This window comes from Lissotriton helveticus, chromosome 11 (assembly GCF_964261635.1).
Source record: "Lissotriton helveticus chromosome 11, aLisHel1.1, whole genome shotgun sequence".
Taxonomy (NCBI): Eukaryota; Metazoa; Chordata; class Amphibia; order Caudata; family Salamandridae; genus Lissotriton; species Lissotriton helveticus.
This window is the reverse complement of record NC_136072.1, coordinates 866,343,136-866,361,963: the sequence shown is the minus strand read 5'-3', so window position 1 is coordinate 866,361,963 and position 18,828 is coordinate 866,343,136.

The window sequence follows — 18,828 nt, the reverse complement described above, 5'->3', positions numbered from 1 at the left end:
ATGGACACGTCTACCGCATTAGAATTACAAATACATAATATGGTGGTTTCATGTGACAAAAGAAAGCGAAGAAGAAGTGAGAAAATACTTGAATAGAATGTGAATAAAAGAAACCCAACGCAGTTTAAGTGTGGTATACTTTATTGCAACCGGCATAACTCACGCTGTGCTTCTGGACAGGGAGCTGAACTATGCTCCCAGTACTCAGTGTTGTATATTTACTACATGTGGTGGAAGGGCGTACCACAAATCCAGGATGCACGCAAGAATCTAATTTAAACCAGCTCACTGGAATTTGAATGATTTAAAATGGAGTGCACCCGAAAATCTATCTTTGTGGCAGTGATATTTGCGACATACCAGCAACTTTACAGAGGGTGCCGTCATCATCAAAAATCCCACACGTAATAAAAAGTTTCCTCACTAAACTTGTGTCCCTAGCACCCCCATTTCTCAAACATGGGGTCAGAGTACCTACACCCTGAGCCCTTATGTTATCTTTATTAGAAATGTTTATTCCCAGATCCATTCCCGATCGATAAAATGGCAGCTGCAACTTTCTGTTCAGGTTGCATCCAGCCAATCACAGCATTCCTCTTGGTGCACGCATTCACGATTTAACAGCGAAATCGTGGCAAAATATCCATGGCCAGAGAGATCACAATTTTTTCAACTTCAATTTCTCATAAAATACTGAATGGATTTGCATCAAATAACAAAAAGCTCAATCTGCGTAACATCTAGCTTTCTGTCAAATTTGGTGTAATTCCATCCAGCGCATCGGGCTGTAGGTTTACACTTTTTTAAATCCCTTTTTTCTGTCTGCCTCCACTTAATGGATGACCCAAAAACATCCCATGCACAATAGAACTTACTTTGACACTTTTTAAAAACAATTTGGTAAGATTCGGCAAATGGCCCCAAAGACATAGGCAAGTCAATAAACTCTTTTCTTATGGAAACTAGATCCTAACTATAACTACCTAATGGCGACCACCAGTAGGTAACACATCACTACTGGTTTTTAATAGTGCCCTCCAGTGTGCCCCGTAAAATGTACTTTTAAAGACGCTGTCAATCTATGCTATTTTTTTAAAAAGATCAATACATGCATGATTCATCTTCAGCTTTCTAATGCGTATTGTCTCAGATCCACTTGTTTAGAATATGAAAGGATGAATTGTGCAAAGTAAAACAATAATTGTTCATTCCAAATAGGCTGTAACCACTCCTTTGTGCTCTGAAAGCATAGATAGTTCACAATCTCACTTTCAATCATGGAATGCATGTTCAACAGGTAAAAGTGCTCATTAGCTGGCTCTTAACAGATGCTTACTCTGCCATTGTTTTCGGTTGAATTGTCTCAAAGGTTTAGAAGCCTAGCTTTAGGGATGCACTCATGTGCCTTCAGAAAGAAGTGATACCTCAGCTTCAGGCTCCGCCCACAGCCCCAGAGAAGACAGCCATCTGCTGCAGGGACTGAATAGATTTGACGCTGCATTATTACCATGTCTTTGAAGATACTCCCATAGATTAAATTGCATCTTATTGTTAACATAGTGGTATTGCTGAAGAAAAGATGCAGATTAAATTGTAATGATGGTCACATTTCGAGTCAACATCATGGATGCACGCTAACTAAAGACTTCGTGAACATCTTGTGGATGTGCCTTAAATAGAACTTGAAGTTAAAGTGTAGTAAAATAGCCTATGTGCACTGAATTAATAACCTGCATCCATTTGATCATTGCAGTAGATAGCTCCCCTTGTAACCTTTTTATGAACTTATTTCTAGGAAAGTCGCAAGACAAATGAAGCAAAACAGCACATGAAAACAATTAAATAGAAGAAAAAGAACAGGATGATGGGGAAAGAAAGTAATGAGATAACAAGGTGTAGTCAGGGGTTGAAGTATTAGGGCATAGGAAGGGAAATGTTCTGTGGCACATGTAGAGGTAAAATTAATAGGGCGGAGACAAAGTTAGAGATACCAGGGTTGAAGTATAAGTTTTAAGGTACAGACAGGGGTAGAGACACTAGGAATAAAAAACTGGTGAGTGCGATGCAGCAGCAGATGAGGTTCTAGAGTAAAACATTGGCAGAAGTAAAAGGGTTGAGGCATGACAGGTTTACAAGCATATTGTTAAGGTTGGAGTTATTGTAATGTAAGTCAGGGTAGTATTACCTGGAAATAGGCAAGATCCAAGGCAGTATGATATAGGAAGGCTTAAAGGTATTAAGATAAAGGTACAGATAGAATCGCATGGGTAAAAATATAGGAACTATCATATAGGCAGGGGTACAGTACTATGGTAATAAATGACATAGTTGACAGTAGCGAGTAGGAAGATACAGAGAGAAGTATAAAGAAGAGGGAGGGATGTGGAGACTAATCCCCACTAAAAGGAAAGAGAGCTAATATAGGGAGGAGAAGGAATTGAGTAGGGTGGGTTTTTCTGCATATAATGCAAAAATTATTTTCTAGGAAAAAAGGCTATGGAAAATTGTTTCAACATTAAGAACATCCAATAGGATACATTCAACAACATATGTATATAATTCATCCAGAAAGTTTGTATGGGAAGTTCCTCCAGGTTTCATGCTTCCTTATTTTGTTTTTTCTCTAGAATCACAGACATATCTCAACCCAACACTTTGGCTAAACCATCTTGTGTTCATTATTTGACTTCCTTTGAAAGACTTAGGGGGATATTCTCAAGAACGTGTGATAATCAGCGCATAATAAACATAACGCAACATTGCACATCGCAGTCTATCATGTGAAAACAACGCCGTGTTAACAGCGTATTCACAACACGGCGGTACCATGCAATAGGCGCATGATAACGCTTCAAATGTCCGTGACCAAAGCGAAAATAGTAGCGAAGAGGCCAATCGCGATACAAACATAAGCGACAACCAGCGACAGACCTGTGATTCCCACACCTCATGCGGGAAAATGGTCCATAAAAGCAGATTAAAAAAACCATTGAGATGACAACGTACGAGCACAACCCCACAACCGTGACATAGAACAAATTACCATTGTCCCATATCAGATAGGCATCTCCTCACAAACAGGCACAATGTACATTGACATGCATTCTGTATGTAACCTGCACCAATGCAGAAACATACATGAAACACACACTGTGAAAACGCATCTCCTCCTCACATTGCAGAGGGACAATCAACAGCCCCTGCACACATGTGCCATATCCATGACAATAATGAAAGCATGGACTAATTTAGGGGCAGTGACTCCCCCTTACTCACATGTTTCCCATGTCGTGGGACTTGAGTCACAGGGTGCATCCCTGCCTCATGGCTGCACATATCAGAGCACAAAAAAAGCCCTGTTGTCACTTGTAGGCCACAAATGACAGCCAACATGGAATGAATTGGGACTCATTAGAAACGCCGAAGTGTGGCATACCGTACCAACTGTGACACACAGAACTGGCAGTTCGAATATGTGACGCCCTAAACAGCCTCACTGCACAGAGGTGACACATCCAACATCCATTAACAAATTCCAAAATTGCTAGCAATGCATGTCACAACCACTTGTCTGTGTGGAGTGCCTGTACAGATGAGTGGCATGCACACAGGGAATGAGTCTTAGAATGCATTTATTTGCACATGCTGTGCCTGTGGTCATCCATCGTACTGCCCCATGATGGCTAAGTACTGTCACAGTGTGATGTTAACATGAGAAGAAATTGTCAATGATGGTGTTCCTACGGGCTATTCCTGCTGCGGCTTCAGTGGGTTGTGGTCCACCTGCCTCAACTGCATCATCATCATCCGGTGCATTTGACACTCGTATCCTTGGGGCATTGCTGCATACACTTATGTTGTGCAACATACAAAATGCAACGATCATCTCGCACACGATGTCTGGGCTGTGCAGGAGCCTTCCCCCTGTGACGTCCAGGCACCTTAAACATGACGTCAACATGCCAAATGTGCGCTCCACGATGCCCCTGGTGCGTTTCTGGGCCAAATTTCATCCAAGCGCAGGTTGCATATCCTTGGTCACATGTGACAGTGCACAGAGACATGAGTCAAACCTACAGACTGCATGATGTGTTGGCAGGCTCACTGGTTCATTGGTTTGTAATATGTGTGATTTAGTGTAGAGATGTCTTAGTTGGCATTATGCCATGGTTTCTGTTGCTTTATGATATAATAGAATTCTGTCAGTGAAGGTTCATGGGAGGGACAGTTGATGAAGAGCACTGTTGCTGGAAGATGCTACTCTGATGCGGAGATGCTATTAGAACAATAAAACTAAGGAATATTGTTAAGAAACCTGTGAAGACTGATCATTTCATGGCAACGAGGACCTGCACAAGGGGCAGGTAGCAGCATGTCTACCCTTGGATAAAGAAAACGGTCAAGACTATATATGGGACTCAAAAAAAATAAAACTATTTAAATTGTACAAGATACTGAATTTTTTTCCGACAATTGCGCTTCTTCTAGAAATCTCTTTCAGACTACATTCATGTTTTAGTTCCATATTGCGGGTAAATAAGCATTCATTTTTGACCAAATGAGAAATTCTACCCAAAGATTTATGTCGAAGTGTTACGACGGTTTCATCAACAAGAGGACGCTTAAGAAATTCTGTGCCCGTCCATCTCCTAGCAACGCTTTAAGCGAGAGTTGGCACGTGTGTTGTGCGTCCCACAGTTTTTGCAAGCATTTAAACAAGCAGCCAACTGGACCACATTGTTTGTTTTCAGAGAATACAAACCACAAAGTCCAATAATTCGTACGTTGTTCCTCGAACCACTGTTCTGCCATTACAAAGAATATGAGCAGTATTTCCACATTAAGCGACAAAGTTCAATAATTTCTACATTGCTCCAAGAATCACCGTTCTGCCACTACAAAGAATACAATTTTTCCTACCTTTCTGAATTGCCCATTCCTTCCACCACCTCATCACAGCTTAGTCTGTTCATGGACCGTGAGAAAAGTGTGGAAATAGTAATAGGACTACTGAACAACAAAGAACAGCTACTAGAATGGAGTAAAAACAATAGGGGGACTACTTGAGCAAGAGGAACAATCAAAACAATTAAAGGACTACTAGAAGGAAGTGGAAACAGTAGAAAGACTACCCAAACAACAAGAACAATTGAAAGACTGCTCAGACAACTAGGAGAAAATGTTAAAAAATTACTTCAAGCAACAGAGAAAAGAGATTTCTACAAGATCTAATAGAATAAGAACACTATATGCAAGAAGTATTTTACTGTTTTGACTTGTTACTTTAATTTCATATTTTAGATTTTTATTTAAAAATGTTATTTTCATTTCCTTTACAGGTACCATGTCTGATCAATCTATGTCATTCCCTCCACCTTTCTTAACGTCCCCAGGAGAACCAATAATACCTTGGGTACAGTGGAAAATATTTTTCTTGACATATCTTTTAACCATTGGGGGAGATATGTATGGTCCAGTTAGGCGACAAGCAATTCTTTTACATCATTTGGAGTTGAAGGGAGAAGAGTTTATGAAGAATTACTAGAGATTTCTCTGGGTATGGGTGATAGACAACCCAGCAATATTTATGATATGTCGATTCAGAAGTTGGAGTTTCATTTTACTACTAAAACAAATGTTGTGCTTGAACGCCATAAAATCTTCACTAGGAACCAAAAGGATGGCAAATATATTACTTCTTATGTTTCTACCTTAAGAGGCTTAACTTTAACATGTAAATTTGAACAGTAAAATGATTCATTAATAAGAGATCAAATAGTACGTTTTACTAGTAGTAAGAAAATAAAGGAAAAGCTGTAATTGATGGAGTATACCTTAAATGAAGCAATTAAAATTGCAAAAGGAATGGAACATACTGTCAGGTGCCTTAAAGGGACTTAAAAAAAACTGTCCCTGCCACTAAACAAGAAAAGGTAGAAGTTATTAAAAGAAAAACGATAGAAAAAAAGATGTAAAATTAAATGTTGATTTTAAAAAAACCACAAACTGAGAGAGGGATTTACCTATTCAGAGATGTTAAGTGTTGTAGATGTGGGTCCCCAGTACACATAGCTTCTAGCCTTAATTGCATGGCTAGACGTACATTGTGTAGAAGTTGTGGAAAGAGAAAGAGGGGACATTTTTCTAAAATGTGCCGTACAAAAGTAGTTGGGAAAAGTAAAGTTCAAGAAGTAAAAGATATTTGTGAATATGTTGACGATGTTCTTTTGATGATTGATGGAGATCAAAAGAATTTTGAGATTGTAAAGAATGATGAGTTGTGCACTCTCCATAATGTAAAAATTGAAAGTACAGGTAAGCTAGAAACGCCGCAATGCAATGTTTTATTTACGAAAGAGAGATAAAAGTGTTGGCGGATTCAGGAAGTTTATATACTCTTATATCCAACAGATCTTTTGAAAATAATTGGTCCAAAGAAGATGTTCCTGTTATGCATAATCCTGATATTCATGCAGTTGGATATGCAGGAAAGAGAATAGAAATTAAAGGGATGTGTTGGATGCCTTTAAAATTTAAAAGTGAAGCAGTTAGAGGAAGAGTATATGTTACAGATTTTGGGTCTTATCTTCTGGGGTGGCGCCACCAGAAAGATTTGAACAACATTATTGACCCTAATGCTTAAGAACCTGTAATGGTTCTAGAGAAGGCGTTTGTTCAAGATGTGTGTTATAATAATGAATTATTTGGAAAACATTCTAAAGTCTTTGACTCAAGGTTGGGTTTGTGAAAGGCTTCTTGCATAAAATAATTTCATAGGAAAGTGCTAAGCCCGTTGTTCACAAAATAAGAAACGTTCCAACTTTAATGTTAGAACCTTTACAGAAAGAAATTGAGAATTTGTTAAAGGAGATGATCATTGAACCAATTGAAGTGTCTGAATGGTTGGCTCCAATTGTAATTGCTCCAAAAGATAGTGGCAAAATTTGTCTTTGTATTGACTTGCGTGATCTCAATAGGAATATTTGGGTGGATAGAGAACCACTACCTAAAATTTCAGAGATGTTGTCAACCATGGGTGATGGACATATTTTCTGTGTTTTAGATGTGTCCGCTGCGTATCATCAAATTAAATTGCATGAATCATCTAGACATTTGACTTCATTTGCCATTCCTCATGGTGCATTCAGGTATAAGAGGATGCCTTTTGGTTTGGCAGTGGCTTCTGTCGTTTTTCAGAGAGCCATGAAAAACATTTTTGGGGACATGAAAAGGGTTTGGTGTTTTAGATATGTCCGCTGCGTATTATCAAATTAAATTGCATGAATCATCTAGACATTTGACTTCCTTTGCCATTCCTCATGGTGCATTCAGGTATAAGAGGATGCCTTTTGGTTTGGCATCGGATTCAGCCATTTTTCAAAGTGCCATGAAAAACATTTTTGGGGACATGAAAAGGGTTTGGTGTTTCCAAGATGATATCTTGATTGCTGGGAGAGATTTCTCTGATCATGATATGTTATTTTGAGAAGTCATGGCAAGACTTGAGAAGCATAATCTAACCATAAAAAAAGATAATTGCCAGTTAAGGAAAGAAAAAGTGGAGTATTTGGGACATGAAGTAAGTTCAGAGGGTATAAGACCCAAGAAAATTATCATACAAGCAGTAACTATGGCTCCATCAAATAAAGATGAACTCCGATCTTTTTTAGGATTAGCGGAGTATTGTGCCAAATATGTGGGGAGTTTTTCTGAACTTGTTGAACCTTTGAGGATGATCATGAAAAAGAATGTTGTGTTTAAATGGTCCGATGAATGTAAGTGGGCTTTTAAACTCATAAAAATATCTCTGAAGCACTTACATTGGGACGTTTTGAAGTTACTGACAAAACTTATTTAACTACAGATGCTAGTGGGGTCGGAATTGGAGCCGTGTTGTCAAAAGTGGTCAGTGATGAAGAACAAAATATTGATTTTGCTTCTAGGCGATTAAAGGGTGCGAAAAGATTGTACTCAGTTATAGAAAGGGAAGATTTGGCTTGCTGTTGGGGGATATGCCATTTTAAGTTTTATTTGTGGGGACTTCCTTTCAAAGTCAGTACAGATCAGCAACCATTACTATTCATTTTTAAAGGTGGAATAGGGTTAAAAGGAAATGTAACGCCTAGAATTTCCAGATGGTTATTATCTGTTATGGAGTTCAATTTTGAAGTTGAATATATCAAGGGAAAGAAAAATGTGATTGCTGATTATTTATCGAGGATGCCTTTGACTGAAGATTCTAATGAGATTTGTGGTGACATTGATGGTGATGTTGCTCTTAATAAGGGAGTTATGGCTTTGCCATTAGAGGAGCAGGAATAAGGCTAAGGAGTGTGACTCTGTGCTGCTGAGAGTTGAATCAAAGATTGCTCAAGGATGGGAGCTTGATGACAGTAAGGATGCTGAATTGAAGGAATTTTTCAAAGTAAGAGAAGAGTTGAGCTTGAGCAAAAGCTTTGAGCAGGTAGCAGATTGTACCTCCTGAAGGAGTATGGAAACGTGTCCTAGAGATTATTCATGAAGGTCATCCTGGTCAAGGGATGTCTAAACATGTAAACGTAGAGAATCATTTTGGTGGCCTAGAATTGACAGTGATGTTGGGGCTTTAGTCAAGAATTGTCATTTTTGTTTAAACAGTGATAAGTCCAAACGTGTGTGTCAACCTCCTTTGGAATGCACAAGATTTTCATCCAGACCTTGGGAGAGGTTATCCATAAATGTCATTGGTCCAGTCAGCAACTTAGGAATAAGAGATATATTTGTTCTTGTATTAGTGTACCATCATTCCAAATGGTTTGTGGTAGAAAACATGGGTGAGATCAACACTGCCAATGTTAAAAGATTTTTAGAAAAAGGTTTTTTGGAAGAAGGAATACCTGCTTCTTCAGTGACCGACAATGGAATACAATTTGTTTCAGAGGAGATGGTAGATTATCTTAAAAGAATGAGTATTGTTCATGAGAGAGTTGCTCTTTTTCGCCCCCAGGCAAATGGTCTTGTAGAAAGGGTTAAGAGGATCATAATAGAGAACATTCAATTGTCTCTTGCTAATGGACTATCTTGGGAACAAGAGTTAAGAAAAATGATATGGATACATAGGGTGACTCCACACTCTGCTACTGGTGTGGCTCCCTTTGTATCTCTTAAAGGGAGAGAACCAGGGAAGAAAGAGTGTCCTGTTTGGTTGTGTAGAAAGGAGAAGATCTGGATTGATCGTAATGAAGTGAAGGAGAATGTGGAGAGAGGACAAGAAAGAATGATGAGTAGTTACAACTTGAGGAAGGGTGCAAAACAGTTATCTGTTCAAGTGGGTGATTGGGTTGTTGGACCGAAAAATGAGTGGGTTCATAAAGGCGAGAGCAAATACTTAGGACCTTTCCAAGTTAAAAATTTGAAGTCCAATGTTGTGATTTTGGAAGATGGTACAACTTGGAGTTTAGGAAATGTTTGTAGAGTATGTGAACCATACGTTTTACTAAGTATTTTATTGTTTCTTTTAGTCTGTGAACAATGAAGTTCTACTATGTATTTTATATTTTATTTTATAACCACTTTGTCATTCTTCTAGGTTGTTATGTGATGTTCATTTTCCTTTGTATTTTGTAAAGGGGGAGATATGTAGAGATGTCTAAGTTGGCATTATGCCATGGTTTCTGTTGATTAGTGATATAATAGAATTCTGTTAGTGTAGCTTCCTGGGAGGGACAGTTGATGGAGAGCACTGTTGATGGAAGATGCTACTCTGATGCTGGGATGCTGTAAGAACAATACATCTAAGGAATAGTGTTAAGAAACCTGTGAAGGCTCATCATTTCACTTAGTGATTCCTGTAGGACATGAACTACTTGTTGCAAATGAGCGGCATCAATATGTATTACATAGCCTCACTACTGTTCCTCCCTCCCACGAGCATAGTCACTAGTGTGTGCAGCGCAGTTGCATCACTTGCAGTCATGCCTGTCTGCACATTTCCACAAGCCTGACTACGACATAGTGATGATGTGTGCTAAAGGTGGCTGGCCACATGTGTGTAAGCCCATTGTAAGGACAGAGATGACACAGGTGTAGAGCACCTGCCTGTCTGCACTCGCCATGCGGTTGAGGGTAGACATTTGGCGCATGCTGCACTAATAGCGACACACACAACAGTTGGCATGTGTGATCCCTGAACCTGAGCGGACGTGCCCTCCCGCATGTACACCTTCGGCCGAGCCTGCACGCCGGGAGTATGCCACATAGCAACATTGTCCATTGCAGAACAGGTGCCGCAGACACTACAACAGAGACATGCACATTAGTCACTTCCTTGGCAAGGACTAAACTTGACCACACCAGATGCACGTGTTGAAGAGCCACACTCCTACGCTGTACTGTCGTACGCCTGTCCACTCCGCTTACGCTCACAGGGAGGTAAGACATGGCTACATGTCCCAGGCCTAAATCACTGCCTGCAGTGACATGGTTGCGCCCGCTGTACACAGCACAATGTAATGTGGTATGGCCTGAGGCCCTCATGCATACATAATAACCACACAGGCACACTGAGTGAGTTTGTGGAACTGGCTCCGGGCACATGCGCCCAGCCCCTTTTCTTGCCATGGTCACATGTCCAGTGACGCCTGTGCTGGATGGGTGTTGGGTAGTGTAAGCCACACCTCAGGGGTTGGTTGGTGCTGGCAACAACCACAACAGTGATCAGACAATCAGCAGTACAAGGTTCAAACAGCAAGGGTCCATGACTTGAGCTGCACAGAGTTAGGGGCCCTGGATGCACTGTGGCCAGCACAGGCACATCGCTACGGGATGGTGACTTGTGCTGCACTGAGGTAGGGCCACGTGAGCTGAATGGGTTCTCGTCGATGTCCAAGGTGAATGTCGCGGAGGGTTGCGGGGGACAGAGGAAGGTGTCCTTCCAGGGTATGATGCAGAAGGCAGAAACAAACATAAATAGGCAAATGGCGGAATTGAATGCTACAGACTCATCTTTACCACCATGTCAGTATCAGTTACATGATGATGAAGACAACCCCCAGCCCATGGACTCAGATGCCACCACAGTTCAAGTAGAGAGTGCCTATTACTTTTGGGGCACATACTTAGTGGCACCAGAGGTGAAAGGGGATGCAGTCTGCGATGAGGCCTGTACAAGGACATAAACTCTGCAATGAAGAGAGCAAGTCTCAGTTCCAATTCTGTGACCTACTCCACCGCAGTGTGTTCTGGAGGCAGCGGTCAGCAGTGGCCCACAGCCACGAGTCGTAGGTCTGTGATGCACAGAGTTAGTGGCACCAGGGTAGTTGTTGGTAGTGTCCCATCACCTCTGTAACGGAGAGCCTTTTCCCCTCCGGACTGAAGCGCGTCTTCCTCTTACTCCTCTCCTTGCGTACTGTGACATGAACACTGCCATAAAGTAATCAAGACTCAGTTCCAAATGTGTGACCTAGGTGACCACAGTATAGGCCAGAGGCAGCGGTCAGCATGGGTCAACCGCTGTCTAGCCATCTCTTCCTGGATCTCTAACAAATGACATTGGAATAGCATGTGGAGAATATTTGTGGCTGACGGAGGTAGTGGCACCAGAGCTGAGTGGGTGTGCAACCTGTGACAATGACGTTTCCTGCCTGATATGGACTGCATTGGATTGTTGTGAGGTCTGCAGGACCGCAGTGTAGGCCGAAGGCCAAAGTCAGCAATGGCCCACAGACACGTGTGGTTGGAATGCTAAGCACAGATTTGGTGGCACCACCTCGAAGGGAGTATAGTGACATCAAATTAGCCATAAATATGTACTCTGCCATTGTATAATCAAGACTCAGTTCCAAATGTGTGAACAACTAGTCTGCTGTGTCAGCCGGTGGAGTATGTCAACGAGAAATGAGTACTGCAGGCCTGTGTCGCAGAGGCCGTGATGGTCTGAGGAGGCTGCCAAGGTCGGGGGCCTCGGGCTTGGAGCTTGCATTGCACGTGGTGGGCCCTCCGAGACACACACCGGTGTCGGCAGGTGATCAGTGATGCCTGAATGCGCAGGGGCGGGCAAGACGGCTTCGGGGACCAGCGGCCCGGGCTGGAGCAGGCGCACAGGATTGCAGGCACCACTGCTCACCTGCCGCTGTGGGAGGCGCCACCCTGGCAGGGATGTTGGCCATTCTGGTAGAGGACCATGCCCAGGGCTACTTGCTTTTTATTCACACCCCTATGCTAGCCTGGCGTACGCCGGAGCAGCCCACTCCACACACCCTTACAGGGGGGGCGTAACAAGCTACATTTCCGTGATCTTCTCACTGGCAGGAGTGACATGGTTTCATCCACTGTCCACTACACACCATAATCCAGCGGTGTAAGTAGACATGGATATGTGTGTGGTCTGCATACTGCAGTCTGTCCAGCACATCCACGCCACACTTGGCATTGTGTACATTCTCATTCATGGGTCACTTGCCTCCTTCTCACATGCCTTGTTCCAACCGCTCCCCACATTCTGCCAATGTGGCTGAGGTGCCATGCTGTTGATGGCTTGTGTGCATGGCTGGCCCAGGTTCCCACAGTAAGTTGTTGTTAGAAATGGGATCTCTGGTTGGCTAAGGCTTGTGTCAAAGCCAGGGAGAGACCACCACTCTAGTCAGTGGAAGGGAGTTACACGCCAAAGATAACCCCTGCTCATCCCCTTGGTAGCTTGGAACAAGCAGTCAGGCTTATCCCGGAGACCATGTGTAAAGCATTTGCACATGCACACAGCAACAACATCCCAGGCACACCACAAAAGGAACTCCACACAAGGTTATATCAAAAATACTCTTGTATTCTCATAACACATTAGAATAGTACTCACATATTATACATTGTGCTGCCCGGCACTAGGTCATATCTACAAGGGAATATTTACACCTGACAGGGCCCACTGGACCACTGTCAGGACCATCACAAAGCAAACTTAGTCAAAGTAAGACATATCATAAATGTACAACCAGTAATCACTGGTAACCACTGTACTCAGCATTGGCCTGTAACATAAACCACATTATGCACAGTATCACATTAGGTGCGAATTACATTCTGCGCCAACCTCACCAACATAAACACATTATGCAATCATCTTATAAGTCTAAACGCATTAGACCCTAACCTCCTAAGCATACTCACATTAGGGGTCAACTTCACAGTAGGAAATAATATCACTGGCATTTTATTTATTTATTTATTTATTTATTTATTTGGCACATTTATAGAGCGCTCTGTTACCCGGAAACATATTACGCACCTAATCTCCTTCCCAAACGCATTTAAAGGCAGAAATCACATTTCCTAAAATCTCATAACTCACTGACCCCCTCACTGACTCATTGACCAACTGGCCCTCTCTAAAGGGCTCAAATGCCCTGTGTCCAGAATGTCAGGGCTCCTGCCTTTGCAGCGGAATCCAAAGTGCGTCATTGCACTAGGGCCAAGGGGTGCATCTCATTCCTCTCTTACACCAAAATGCCCCTAAAGAACTGTGGCCTAAACGTTGCAGCTGACACTAAGTGCTGTGCAGCTGTAATGCAAACGAAGGCTTGGCACCACTGTGCCTCCTGTCCCACTCAGGGAATCTCTATCCATTGTGCCCAATTCGTGGCAGCTGCCCGTGCTGGTGTGGCGCAGGTGTGGCAATGAAATACGGGCATGGGCACCTCTGTGCCCTCGCCCCCACTGGGACTCTGCATCAAGGGGAATGCGCCAAAATGTTGCTGCTGCCCACTGTCAGGCCGGACAACTGGGGCAGGAGCATGAGCACCGACAATGTGCTCCGATCTGGGAGCCCCCTCTTGGGCTCTCTAGAATCAACATGGCCCCCTTTGTTGGAGTGGCCCGCTCTCTTGCGGGACCACTCAGCACCAACAATGCACCCTGGAGCCCCCAGTCACCGGACTGGCCTTTGGGAGGCTCTTCTCACGCTGCGGGACCCATTTCCCAAGGTTCCGCGTCGGGCCCGCACTCTCGTCTCTCCCCCTCGCTGTGAAGGCTTCAGCGGTGCTTCCACTCGGGCGGAGGGGGCAGACACCGACACTGTGCCTCGCGCCCCCCTCAGCCTCCATCACCTCAGGCTTCGGGCTGCGGACTTCCATGTCGCCTTCTCCTGGCCGGGGGAAGGTAGAAATGACATCTGCAAGGTCCCGCCCATAGTCAGGCGGATGCGCCTGACTTCCGTTTGCAGCTCGGGCCGCGGTGGTGAGTTCTTCTCGGGCAATACAGGGTAGGCTCCCTTTTTAAGCAGGCACATGCGGGGTGGGCACGTGCCATAACAACCTACCCATAAGCAGGATGGGCACCCACCATGAAGATCAAATAAGCGGGGTGGGCACCTGCCGATTCCAGCATCTTGGGGGAATCCCTTGCATCGGGATTCCCTCTCGAAGGGTGGCAGCTCAGTACTGCGCAACCCACACGTTCTCCTTTTCCATCAGATTAGACTATAGCGCTCACCAGGCGCTGGCTGCAGAAAAAGGTCCTCCCTAAAAGAGAAGAGTAAGTCCAGCAAAAGTTCCTTTTGGGATCCAGGGGGCCATGCTGGGCAAAGGGAGGTAGCCCTTCTGGCAGGTGCTCCAGGGCTCCAGCAGCAGCATGTCCCGCAGGCTTTTGGATCAGGTACAGAACATTTTCATGGGGCTACAGCCCCTATATTTATATCAGCATTTCCCTTTGTGTCTTAGCACAGGGCTTGGGTATACAAGTCAGAACTGGTTTAGGGGAGATTTGGAGCACTTTGTTTTAGACGCTCCTCTTCCCCTTTGTCAGGTGGGGGCTCACCCTCAGATACATCACAGGGGGCGGAGCCAGCATTGTACAGCCTGGGCACAGTCCTATTCAGAGTCAGGGGATTTCTCCTCCCACTACTCTTAGCCCAGGTGTCCCATTCAGCCTAGCTGACTCACCCTGCCTCTCCTGGAGCCACCCACACATCTCAGCCCTTATCACTCACAAGCCAGACATGCAATTCACATCAGGCAGGCAGACACATAGCACACAGAAATGCCAACTTCTAAAAGTGGCATTTCTCCACCAACCACCATAAATCTGCGCACACCATCGTGCAGCATTTATCCTCACGAGTTCATACATACTAAACTCAACCCTGCACTCCCCTCATACCAGGAATTTCCATGGACACACTCATCCCCCATGCATTCTGATGGGAGGGCAGGCCAATCTCACCAAATACACTCAGACAGCGCACACACTTTACAGTGGGCCACAGTGCTAAAGTGCCCAGAGGCCTAAAACCACTACCACCATGTCAGAGCTTAAGGCAAAACGTTCAGGGGTGAACCTACCAAAAAAGGCCAAGTCCCACAGTTGTGCTGTCATGTCTGGTGGGTGGGCATGTTGTATGTGACTTTGTGGCATGTGCATTCCCAGAGTTGTGAATTGCATGAATGTGGATTTGAGGTGTGTGGTGTGTTCATTTGGTACTTACCAACGGTAAACAACGGTAACCACGCATTTTTTACAACGCGGTACCGTTACCACGCTACTTTTACCACGCAAGTCGTTACCACGACTTGCGCTGGGGGGCGCTCCAGGATAGTAAATAGATTAATTTACTATCCAACTCCTTTCCCTAGAGTCCACGGGGACTGGAGTTGGAATAGTAAATTAAAAAATTTACTATCCAGCGCCCCTCCACGCAAGTCGTTGTAACGACTTGCGTGGTAAAAGTAGCGTTGTAACGGTACGCGTTGTAAAAGTACGCGTGGTACCGTCATATATCCCTTACCAACGAGCAGTGCATTTCCGTAGGTGCCAGTCTGGAAACGCTGGTTGATGATGGGCTGTCGGAAGATGTAGGAATCATGTACACTTCCTGGGTAGTTGGTGAAGACATTGGTGAAGAGTCCCCGGTTGTCCACTATTACCTGCACATTGATGGAATGCGTGTGCTTTATGTTGCAGTAATTGTGTGCAGTGTTGGCAGGGGGCACGAGTAGGACATGTGTGAAGTCAATTACCCCCAACAGGTGCGGGAAGCCAGCTATGGCGTAGAAGCCTTGCTTGGTCTCCAGCTGTTCCTGTGCAGTGTGGGGGAAGTATAGATACTGGGGTACCAAGCTGATGATGGCATCCAGGACAGGTTTGAGAAACTTTGATAGGGCTGACTGTGAGACTCCTCCGACAATGGCGGTTGTTGGTTGGAAGGTACCAGAGGCCAACAGGTGCAGCACAGCCAGCAGCTTTGTCTGAGGTGGGATGTTGGTTATCCACTGTGTTGTTGGTACCGTCAGCCTGTGGGCAATGATGTTCAAGATGCGGAGGATGGTTTTTCTTTTGAGCTTGTAGTGGGCAATGACATACTCTGTTGTTAAGTCTGTGAGGCTGGTCCTCTTTCGGGAGGTCCGCTGTATCTGTGGTGGTTCTGGGGGAAACGGGGGGTCCAGGAGGGGGGTGGCAGTGGGTGTTGTGGCCCTATTGGGGCTCCAAGCTGCATGATCAGTAGCTCCATGGCTTCTGTTTGTCTACAGGTGTGGCTCTGGGCTGGGCTCCCTTATCTGGTGCAGGCTGTCGTCTGACTTTACACCAGGTCAGAGCAGGTGTTAATTTCCTGGTGATAACATGCCTTATTACCTGTTTTGGGATCTCATCGCCAATCTGGCTGGTCGTTGAAAATGTTGCGGAGTGGTGTTGTCGCGGCTTTTGGCACGGGAATGCCTACTCTGCATCTCATTAGCGATAGTTGCCGGGCTCATCAGTGGCGATGTTTTTTTTCGGCTGCTATCGCAGGTAAACTGGTGATATGGAATGTTATCACCAGTGTGTGAATGGGGCAATAGTTTTATCACCACTTTGGCTGTGATAAAGTGCAGTTAACTCGGTGATAAATCCTTGAGAGTATGCCCCTTACTATAGTATCTTTTTGAAGTGGCATAAATCAGTACTCTTTTATCACAAATGAAGAACAAAAGAGTTGGTATAATTTTTTATAATACATCCATGATCTATAATTCATATTGGTTCTGTAATTTGGGGCAGAGAGTGCTAGATAGACAGAGGGATAGATAGATAGATAGATAGCTAGATAGATAGATAGATAGATAGATAGATAGATAGATAGATAGATAGATAGATAGATAGATAGATAGATAGATAGATAGATAGATAGATAGATAGATATGCCCATATAGCATGAGAGTGCAAATAGGGAATCATGGCACAATTTGATGTCAAACATAATTTTTTTGGGTGAGGCTACTGGTCTACTGCAATACACTTTCCCTAATCATCCATCAGAATTTAAGAAGATGTAATGTTTGCTCCAAATAAGTCATACACATGTGTCATAATATGAATATAAGTGCAAATCCTTTCATTAGTTAGTGAAGCAACAAAGATGCCACAGGGCATGCTCCCTGGCTTGGCATTAATGTCCTTACTGAAGCCCTGCAGTAGTAAGAGATAGGCAGCTTTGACCAACCTGAAATAGCAGTGGTGATGACATCTTCTACTAACTGGAGCCATCATCTGGAATCAGATGTAGTAATATGTAATATCATTAACTGAATTCGGCATGGCTAATTTTGGTAAGCTCACTGAGAGGCACATGTTATTAGTACTATTGTTACCACAAACAAAAACTTGTTCTCCAAATAAAAATGAGTTTCATTTAGTTCCGGCAAAATTGGTAGTAGTTGCCCACTTTTGTCATGTAAGATGGACTGTTTCATTTGGTTATTACATCTCTTCTACATTTACATGTAAGCGACTTCACCATTTTGATGGTATATACATGCCTATGATGATCATCCTGTTTTAGGCAAGACTGCGTGAACACTTCTGCGCCTTGTTGTGTCTCACGTTACCATTGTATCTGCATCATAATCTTCCAGCAGTTTATTTCAATCTCCAAAAGATTTAACAAGTCTCCTACAATAGGTGATACATTCTTTCTCTTTGCAAGCATAGATTCATAGGGGCAACCAAATATGGATAATGTTTATTAACTAGTGCTAGTAAGATTAGTAAAATATACAAAGGACTAGTACGCCAGGCACAACCACATGGTAGAATCAAAGAGCTTTAGATTCCAATACGGTGAGCTGAGATGTTCTGAAGAGTTGTCTCTGTCATTAAGTAGAAAATTGCAAAAGCCACATAAGAACACACATTTGGGATTTTTCCCAACTGTTTCAAAAAAATGTGAAAACATTTAGGAGAATGAATGAGCTTACAAGAAGGCACACAGTGTGAAACTACAGTCTTGTCCAACACTGGTATCTGCCAACAGGTATCATGTCGCAGAAGGGACTTTTCAGTGATTGATATTGACCTGGGGCAGGGTATGCATGGATATTCATAGTGTAGGTATGTAGATCTACTTAAGGTCTCTGCTGCTTACACACTAATACACACTAGAGGTGATATCTAACCTAAATACAGGTTCAGTCCACTTAGGCCTACAGGGTCCAGCTGGGTACCAACATAGTAATAAAGCTGTGAAGCACACACTCTGCTGTTCATGTAGGATCCTTTATAAGAAAGTTGAATGTACAAGCAGGTACTTTCAAATTCTTCTGTTTATTTTCAGCACAATTATGTACATTGCATAAATGTACAGAACCATGGCACCAAGTACAGAACTGTATTGTGAATAAACAGAAGAATTTGAATTTACCTGCTTATACATTCAACTTTCTTATCAAAGATCCTACATGAACACCAGAGTGTGTGCTTTGGTGCTAGGTTTTGCTCGACTGTCACACAGTATGGCAGCTCACTCAGCTTGGGGTAGACCTAAGGTTCCCAGAGGAGCTCTTTTCACAAAGCACTTGAAGTTGCCATATTGGTTTGCCCCTGAATGCT